Source organism: Coptis chinensis, chromosome 2 (assembly GCF_015680905.1).
Source record: "Coptis chinensis isolate HL-2020 chromosome 2, ASM1568090v1, whole genome shotgun sequence".
Lineage (NCBI taxonomy): Eukaryota > Viridiplantae > Streptophyta > Magnoliopsida > Ranunculales > Ranunculaceae > Coptis > Coptis chinensis.
In genome coordinates, this window is record NC_141457.1 from 6,269,445 (window position 1) to 6,279,584 (window position 10,140).

Below are 10,140 nucleotides of genomic sequence, written 5' to 3' on the forward strand. Positions count from 1 at the left end.
AGATATCTCAAAGGCACTTCCAAATCATGTTTGTGCTTTGGTGGAAGTAAGCCCTTACTTGAAGGCTACGATCGATGAACATGGCAGGTGATGTTGACTCGATGAAGTCCACCTCCGGTTATCTGGTTACTTTTGCAGGGGGAGCAGTTTCTTGGCAATCTAAGTTGCAAAAGTGTGTTGCTCTCTCCACTACAGAAGCCGAGTATATTGCAGCCACTGAGTGTTGCAAAGAGTTGCTATGGATGAAGAGGTTCTTCGACGAACTAGGGCTAAAGCAGAAACAGTTTGTAGTTCTATGTGACAGTCAGAGCGCCATCCACTTGAGCAAGAATCCGAGTTTTCATTCTAGATCCAAGCACATACATGTGCGTTATCATTGGATTAGAGAAGTACTCGAAGACAAGCATTTGTGTATCGAGAAGATCCATACCGACAAGAACGGGTCGGATATGATGACCAAAGTCTTACCGAAAGGTAAGTTTGATGTTTGTCGCGGCTATTGCCGGAATGGCGACACCTCCTCTATTGATTTGGAAATTGCATGGAGGTAGCCCCTCACCGCTCGAGGGGGAGATTGTTGGAGTTATCCCTCACATGAGGAGAGAAACCGAGTCGACGTAAACGGCAAACTCGACATCCGAAGTCGAGGCCGCCAGGCCGAAGAAAGCGCCAGCTCGAGCTCCGATAACATAGGGACGACCAGCTCAAAGTGAAGCGCCAGCGCTCGTGTCAGTCTTCAGTAGCGACTTCGCTCAGAGTGGCAGCGCCAGCCAGTCTATTTTCGTGGGCCCTTGCTCACGGTACCCGCGAATTTGGTTTTGGAGATAAAACCAAAATCAAGGTTTTGGAAAACCTAACCTAATGAGAACTGCACAAGTCGGAAGGATTGGAATCCGGACTAAAACAAAGAGAACCTTCTGAGAGATACAACCTCAGAAAGAGATAAGAGTGATCTAGTAAGGTGAGAGACTGAAAGGAGAGATTGTAATCTTCCTTCCCATTTTATTAAGAACTGGCTCTTGTGGAAGTAGGCATCACTGGCCGAACCACGGTAAATCTTTGTGTTGTGGTTTGTTGTTTAACTGCTTTACATTATTATATGTTGTTGATAGTTGTTTAGCGAGTTGGGCATGTTAGTATAAGTAGTTTGTGATATTTAGAATTCATCTGGAGTTGAAGTGTGTTCATACAAGTTATCTATGTAGTGGGGGAACCGATTGGTATTGGTGTAATCCCCAACAGTGTTTACAATATAGATAAGTAGGTGAGCTGTTTGAATGACCACAAACAATTTATGCATGTGCATGAATCTTGTGAGGTGTGAGCCTACCGTGAAGAATCCATTGAACAATATATGGAACGGTGGTGGTAATTGTATGGAAGAGAATTAAATTTCTTGGAACAGTAACAATAAAAAAAAAAAAGATAATTGAAAAACTCATCTTTCATGTACGGTATTACTTCATGGCGAGCTAACTTTTCTGATTGATTGATCATCCACGATTTCATTCCGAACACCAATCACCACGCTCTACAGAATGACACATATACCACGGTCAATAAGAACGTTTATACCACGGTTCTTCCAAAAACCGTGGGAAATACTTATATACCACGGCGGAAATTTCTTTGGTCATTGGTTTACCAGTATATGCCACAGTTACATGAAAACCGTGGGATAAGTTGGGCCATATACCATGGTTAGTTTTTTTTTTCAGCATGAGAGTACTCCACATCCCCACTACCTTAAACATAAACAGTGGTATATAAATTTTTCACTTTCTACCGTGATTTATGACTTTATGCCAAATAGTCAAATACGCGAAAAAAAAAATACACAGTACGAAACTCATTCAAATTGGATTCCCGCTATTCTCTCGGTCTCTCCCCACAACTTCTACAGTTCTACGACTCTTAGGATTCCCGCAACAGTGAGAAAACCCACCGTCACTACATACGTCTGTGGTCTTCCTCTCTCTCGTTCAAATTGTGTTAGAGAGAGAGAGAGAGAGAGAGAGAGAGAGAGAGAGAGAGAGAGAGAGAGAGAGAGAGAGAGAGAGAGAGAGAGAGAGAGAGAGAGAGAGCTGCACAAACAGAAACTACACGTTCAGATCATTTTGCAACCGTTCACTAGTACAAAAAAGGGCTTTTGTGACTGTTATGTTTGAAACCGTCACAAATAGCAGAAAAGGGTTTTTGTGACTGTTTTAAAATGTTTTTGATGATGTGCGTTTTCAAAATAGTCACAAATGTTATTTTTCTAAAGAACGTGCATAGTGACCCAGGCCACAATTTGTCACTGTTTGTATAGACCAGAAATTACTAGTGGTGGTATTTCTCATTTTCTCATCATTGTTACAAGGGTAGTGAAGTTATTTTGCCAAAAAAAAATAGAGTAGGCCGTGAAAATCAGTTTCTTTATCTAAAGTCTAAACGGACCACTCTCTCACAGTTCTCATCTTCTTCATTCAAAACTCAAAAGACAAAGCTTTCTCTTCTCTATCTTCACTTCCACTTCGTTAAAAAAAGTTCTCCCTCTTTCCTGCTATTACGGGTTTGAATTATCAGTATCTATCAAAGTCGATTGTGATTTGAGCTTTGAATATCGGGGTGGGGCTTCAAATTTCGGTGGTAATTGAACTCATGCTCTTCATCAGGGCTAGATGTTGAAGAATAATCAACCCGATGTCCCGATACGTCTTACAGTTTAATTTCATCTCCTTCATTTGTTCTGTTCCTGGATCTCCCATCCATCTTCACATATCTTCTTATCGATCCTCTCCTCTTTGTTTTCTCATTTTTTGTAACTTCTTCTTTCAAAACACTCAAACTCGAATTGAAGCGACTATTCAGAAGAAAGACACACGAGAAATACCGCGAGGAAAACATATTCGAAGGTAATTTCCTATTTCTTGTTGATTTGCTGCACAAAGTTTACTCCTTTAGCAACAGGCACGATTACAAATTGTTATACTATTTGGGCCATTCAAACAATAGTTCCTGAGTTGAGTATAATCAAATGTAATATACAATTATAATTGGGTGTGTATGTGTTTTAAGTGGAAGGGTATTTTGATACATTGTTCTCTGATTTTTATCTATACTCCTTTGTAGCTAATGGGTTTATGTGTATTAAATATTTGATCAAATGCTCACATGTGGTTTTGGTATACGTTTTTCAGTTCAAGTAGACCCACCATTCTATATATGTTGCTATTCAGATTTACTGATCACTATTGTCAATAGATGTACTGGCTATAGTGTGTACCCCTATAAGGAATCAAAATTAAGTCAGATTTACACAAGTCTTCACTTAATTAATATCCATTAATCTGTTAGTGTGAACTGCGGAAACCCCAATCCAAATTTGTCATCCTTCAAGTCTTCACTCTTCCAAAATATTATTCACTTCAATATTTGTCACACAGTTTGGCATCAGGTCAGCCTTTTTCCTGCTTTGAGTGTATTGATTCTCTTATTTTTATTTTTTTCATTGATTTCGTAATGTAGCATTCTTTGCATGTTGGAGGCCAAACATTATGTCAATTTGAAACTCCATCCGCTTTCGAAACTTGAGTCCGCTACCCAAAACTCCATCATTTCATTTCGGGTCTTGTTACTTACTCGTAATTTGGAAGCCTCAAGCATTCTCTAATGTCCGGACCTTATTACTTTGCATACATCTCAGATATGCGAGGCACACCTTATGTGTAAGAGTGTTTTAAAATTTGAGGTATGTTTTTCTTTCTCAAGGTTAATTTGAAATGTTTTTTTTTTTTTTACTTATTTATTTGTTGCATTTGCTTCTAAAGCTCAACTGCATTACTTGTTGACAGAACCTGTGTTGAGAAAGAAGATAAAGAAGTCGTAAAATGTGGAACTGAAATTATCTCAGGATCGGATAGAGAAGGTTAGTCATTATTAACACTGATCTCATCTTTTCACTCCAAACAATTGTGGTCATGATACTTGTTCAATATGTCCACTTATTAACACTTGTCTGTTTATTAACCTTACTTGTTGAGGGTCAACATTTAGCATGTTAGTTTTAAAAAGAGAGATAACCTAACACTACATTATGACATGCAATGTTTGATTAGAGTCTTCCAATTAATCCCCCTTCCCCTCCTCTTCCTAACTTTTCTCTCTCGCTTTGTGGGGTGTTGCATACATGGTGTCTATGGGTGTGCACATGGGGTGTTGCATCTCGCGACTTTCAGAGTCACCACCGCAACTACCGTTTATCGTCACCTTGGCTTATGGCTCATTAACCATGACCACTTGCTGCTTTGTTGAAGCCTCACGCCCTACTAAGTATGGTAGCAATCCCCGCCCGAGAGTCCCTCGTTCTATGGCTCACACCGGAATAAGGTTTTTTCCCGATCTTAATTTGAGTTTTGATTTCTCATATATGATAACCGAACCTTTTATTCAGTAGTGAGCAGAGGTTTCATCATGGTCGGTTCCCTCCGCACGCCATTACGGGAAGATTCCTTTCATCTTTTCGAAAATGGAGGCTCATTACTTTAAAACGGGCTAAACCGACAAACCTACCTCTCCTTCTATCGACCTTGGATGATTCGGATGATGAGGAATCCGAATCTGCTGAAACAGCTTGTTGTTTGCCTCTGACTTGCCCGTCATCGCTTGTCCGACTAGTATCTTCCGGTCTTGTACATAAAGCACCTACACGCTTTGCTTTGCAATCCTTGGCGTAGTGACCAATCTTGTTGCACTTGTAACAACGCCTTTCCTTGCCACCCTTTGCTTGGGCGACGGCTGCTATGCTTCTCGCTGAACTTTTTCTTCTCACTAGACCACTTCGTGTTGCTCTTTTATACCGCTTCCGACGATACTTTGAACGCGTCGATAGCTCTTCGAAGGCTTACATTCCTTTTCCGGGCTCAATACCGAACGCGCCAACGGATGTTCTTCCGAAGAAAGAGCTTTCTTCTCGGCATTCTCTACCTTCTTCTTGCGGTAACGCTCTATCGATAGCTGATCTGCCGCCAAAAAGAGCTCACCAAATGTCGTTAGGTCAAGATCATCTTCTTTTAGCCCGCCGACCAAATCTCCTAGGCCATTCGGCAATCCTGCGATAAACTTCTCCTTCCGTGCTTTCGGTTTGCGGTCGGGCATGTAGAAGACGCGTTCTAGGAAAACGTCTTTGTACCACTTATACTCATCAAGGCTTTTGATCCTTAGGCTCATCGGGGCGCACGATGCTTCTTCTCATCACTTTCTAGTGGACCGTTGAAGTGTGTCCGAATTGTAGCGAGTAAATTATATCTACCGGATTCGGGATTAGTTTGTCCTCCGAAGTCTCGGCGGGTTGACCAGGAGATAGATCAATCCTACTGAAGCTTCAATCTCGCCTTGGCTTCCTTTGGTAGATGATCCCACCGGTTTCTCAGCATCGACCGACAAATCCGCCCGATTGATAAGTCGATATGCGTTTCAGCTTCATTCTTCCCGTGAAGATAGGCATTTGAGGCTGCGATCATCATGCCTAACATCCTGTTAATCTGTTCGGGATGAAGGCCATCAATGCTCGAGGATAGATAGACTTATCATTAAATCCATCATGAGCCTTGATTGGATCTCCAAATGCAAGATCGATCGGCGGTCTTTCAAAGTACTTCTTTGCCATGCCGATATGCCGATAATCTTCATTACTACTTGTCGACGTATCTTCGCATTAATCGATTCTTCTTCGGACAAGAATTCACATGTCTTCATTGTGCTAATCGTCGATCGGGCTCAATCTCATCTTCTGCCCCTTCTTCATTGTGTGTGCTCCTACAGAGTCGATCGCACCAATCTGTCGTGGAGGAGTACGGGATACCCGTTACAATCGAACTCCAGCCGGATCGCGCTTCTCTTTGGCTGGAAAAATTTGTCTCCTCCTTGACTTTGGACGTCTGGCACTATTCTTCACTACCTCTCTACTTTCATAATCTCCGGAGGGGTTCACGGGCTATTTCTTGAAGCTTTAACTTTGTCAAAGGCTTTCTTTAACGATCTGCGCTACTTTTGCCGCACTTCATCGCTGCAGATCTCTTCTTCAACACGCTTTGATCTGCTGCAATGCAAATCTTCTTTTATTGTTTCTTTCACTCGTTGCAGCTCTTCATGGACTGTTTACGTATCTTGACGCAAATCGTCATTAATTGTCGCACCAATATGATGGTTTATAGCCTTTTTGGCTATGTTGGTCCAATTCAATTGCTTGTAGAAATTGGATCGGCCCACGGAGATCGACTGGTAGTAGACATAGAGGAGCAATGATCGTATCTTTGTTCCCTTCATAGTAGATTGGCTCGAACGGAGGAAACGCTGAGGAGATCTCGTGATAGTCTTTTTCTCATAGTCTTCCATATAGTATAGATTCTCTTGCCATAGAAATAATCCAAGAACGGTTGCTTGGAGCCCGCCTTTCGTTCTTCAATCCATTTGTTCGGATCAAGATCCTCTCGTTCTTCATTGTAATCTGGAGCCACCGTTGTCTTCGAGGATCGTTGAGATCTGAGATAGTGTTCTCGCATCCAACTCTCTCTTCAAGTCTTCGGGAATCTTTGGCATTTTCCTTTGTAGCTCTTTTTTCTCATCTACAGGTTGGACTCGAAGTTATCATAGAGATAGACTGGAGTGGGTGACCATTCTTCCTTGGTCTTCTCGCCGCCTATACGCTTCGAGAGAGTCAGCCGTACTACTCTGTCGTCAAAACTCTTGATGTGATCGGAGTTGTTGCTGGCTTGCGGCGTGAGCACCTTGGGCCGATTTTCATTGAACTTAAATGCCCAATCAATAGGTATCAAGACTGAACTTGGCTTCACCTTCTGTGGCGTAAGAACTCGCCCTTCGACATCTTCTTGCAGGAAATACCCATGGAAGGATTTTGGAGCCTTAGGTATTCCATTAAGCTTGTCTCCGACTCGATAGCACAGCTTCCATTGAATTCTACTTGGTCGCTTGGAGGTGCTGATCGGTATGGACTTCAAACTGGTGCTACCTGGCCGTTAGGTGGTGGAAGCGATGGTCAGATTTTCTCATATAAACAATACTAATTAAACTGCGATTCCTAGCGGATGGCGCAATGGCGATTGGATATGCAATTGTGGTTTCCACAACTATTCCTCTCGTGGAGAGGTAATATTTTCCACATAAACGTATTAGAATTCTAAACAACACTTGTTCATCTTATTCCAAGTTGTACCAAATTCCACAAGGTGCTCTCTTCAGATTTATATTTTCTTATACCATCTTGTTATTTTGGCCAGTGTAAAAAATGCAATGCTTCTTTACCGTCGGTACAACCTCTTCCATGGTGAACACAAATTATCAGGAATGTTTCCAAGTAAGTGCAATACATCCCATTCTTTTTTCGTCTCTTATTTTTTTTAATGATATTTCTAGTTTTATATCACAAAACTGTTGTGTAGATATACCGAACGAAACCACTATACTTCCAATATACAATTCTCTCATGGAATTTATTTATATTGTTTTTTCATGTTGTAAAGGTCATGGGACAAAGCGATTAGCATCGAGGAATTTTGTGGTGAATGGGAAAACAAGAGGTTGAATGCGGGAGATATAAACAATCATTTTCTCTGGTATGTAGTGTACAAGATAATCATTTACCAATGCACGTTAAAAACTATATATTGTGGAATTAGATTGTTTCTCTTGCATACTTTATTTTACGGAAGTATAAACAAATCAACGACCTTCATACCGGGGCTATGAGCATATTGGCCCCGCAATGATCGGACATCTGGACCTTACCCATACCAAGAATGGAAGCTCCATAACACCTTGGAACTCACAAGGTCAAGTGCAGTTACCACAGCTCACACCAGTGCCTACACTTCTTGGAAAAGGGTAATACTGGTTTTCTGTTTCCTTGTTTTTGGCTTTTCACTCATTTTTTACCAATCAACACAGTAAAAGAAACAAACATCTAGGAATCTCTTTTTTCACTTTTTATTTTCTGGGACCAATTTATTGGACATGCTATCCAAAGAGTAATTATAAAGATTTTAACTCGATCAATACTTTAACTTTTAAGTTTGTGGGAGCCACAGAAAGTTATGCTCATCTATCTTATTGCTTTTATATCTAATTGCATTAAGTTTATTCAAATTCAATGGCTGTAGTAAAAGGTGGTGACATCATTAGTAGAATGGATATGACTCGTGAGTCTGGTGGAGGCTCTCGGGAGCAATCATGAACTTCAATCGCCCAAATAAGCCATCACGGAAGGCTACTATATGTCTTGGTTTATGTTTTAGGGATAAATGCTATATTTTCGGATGGTTCTCTTCACGGAAAGGTGGGCTTAGGTTATTTGAAATTGTTGTTAGTTTGTCACTTGCTTATATGAGAACTTCTCACCTTTTAGTACTGTAAAGGAGTCACTAGCTCACTGCTCTAAACTCCGCCAATGAAACTTTTTGGCTTTATGTTAACTTGAATTACCAATTATAAACACCACAGTTCCACAAACAACACCATAATTAAGGAGAAGAAAATCAATCAAATGTGAAGGAATAAGTACACACGAGTCCTGAGAAGTTAGCTGTAGAGGATCTAAATGTTGTCAATAATCAATAGTCTTACCACATTACTGATAGCTAAATCTCTTGCTTGATTATTACATGTGCGGCAGAACTGGCTCAAAAATAATCGTTCAATCATTTGAATTACCTAGGCTCCAGTGTTGCAGTGCATGAAACAATTTCCATTATGCAGCCTTCCCAATTTGTTAAAGTTTTACACAATTGTATTGTGTATATAGAAGAAGTGTGATAGGTATTTTACATTTAATTTCTAAATCTGTGTCTAGGCATGTATATTTCAAAATTTTGATTTTGTGATGCATCTTTTCTCTGTGTTAGAGCAAAGTAATGGCGTGATGGAGATTGGATGTGCACAAACTGCAGCAACCACAACTATGCATCACGGTCGCAGTGCAATAGGTATGTGTTCGTTCTTCTCTATTTGTCCTCTGGGTCTCTACAACTAAGTTACTTTGTCATCTCTCCATGACTCCATGATTATCTGAGGTTTTGTCAAGGGAAAATGTCTGCCTCTAGCAAAGTTGAATGTTACGTGTTGTTCTCTCAAACTCATAGACGAATCTCTACTAACTTATATATGATATGTAAGGCTGCGTTTGGTAAGCTGAGGACAAAACTTATGGTCCTTTGCCGCTCTGTGTTTCTGAAAAAAGGAAAACCCCCTGCTTCTAAGTTTTCTTAAAATGCTCCAATAAGCGTACACAAATTTCATGCCACGTGGTGAAAATATATACTTCTCCATCATGATAAACTCGCCATGAATATGGCGGATGAAGTTATGGTGGCGTAAAAATACTGCTGACTGAAAAAAATACATTGAGATTTTCCGAAGAAATCTTTACTTTTCCAATCAAAGTCAAGCTAAACTTCTGGTTCAGTATCAACCTCTGGATTTACCATCAATATCACATCATGTTCGTGATTGTGCCTGACTGAGCCATAGTTTGGTATGTTTTGCGCTTTCTAAGTTTGTGTTCTTTTCGAAATATTTATTTCTAAATCTTTTTGGTTCCTTCCCAGTTCCCTCTAGATTACAATTACAATTTAGAATTAGGTAGTAGCTGATTGTTTAATGCATTCCACTCTGCAGGTGTAAGACTGAGAAAGATGTTGTCAATCAATCTGTTAGTGTTGTGCTTTGACTCATCCAGATAATAAATTTAGAACTGAAAGAGACATACACGCAAGATGAACTTGACGGTGTTCGACTCGATATTATTTAGTTCATCTAGGAAAATGGGGTGTTTCAGTCGGAAGCGAATGAGGATGAGTTTTAGCTATGTTCGGACCCTTCCAGTTTAATTTATGAGTCTTACTTTTTTAATTTATGCATGAAAAGGAATTTGAAGTTTGTTTTCTTAGTGCACTCAAAAAATTAATGGAAGTTTTTTTTTATTATTATTATCTTTTTTTGCAATGTTTGATAGTTTATTGTACATTTTGGAATTTGTTGGGAAGATGGAAATGTTGTATGTAGACAGGCTGTGTAAATTTTGTTATGCAGGTTCGGTTTTTAAGTGGAAGACTGTTGCTAGCATTATTATTATTCTATATATAT

At 40.1% G+C, this 10,140-nt stretch overlaps 1 long non-coding RNA gene across 1 annotated transcript; it reads left to right on the top strand.

The window, feature by feature from the left end:
* The first annotated feature begins 7,798 nt into the window (after positions 1–7,798).
* LOC147514566 (uncharacterized) lies at positions 7,799–9,890 on the top strand. The gene is made up of 3 exons (XR_015213237.1): positions 7,799–7,884; positions 8,901–8,981; positions 9,673–9,890. It is a non-coding gene; the product is annotated as an uncharacterized LOC147514566 (long non-coding RNA).
* Positions 9,891–10,140: the final 250 nt, after the last annotated feature.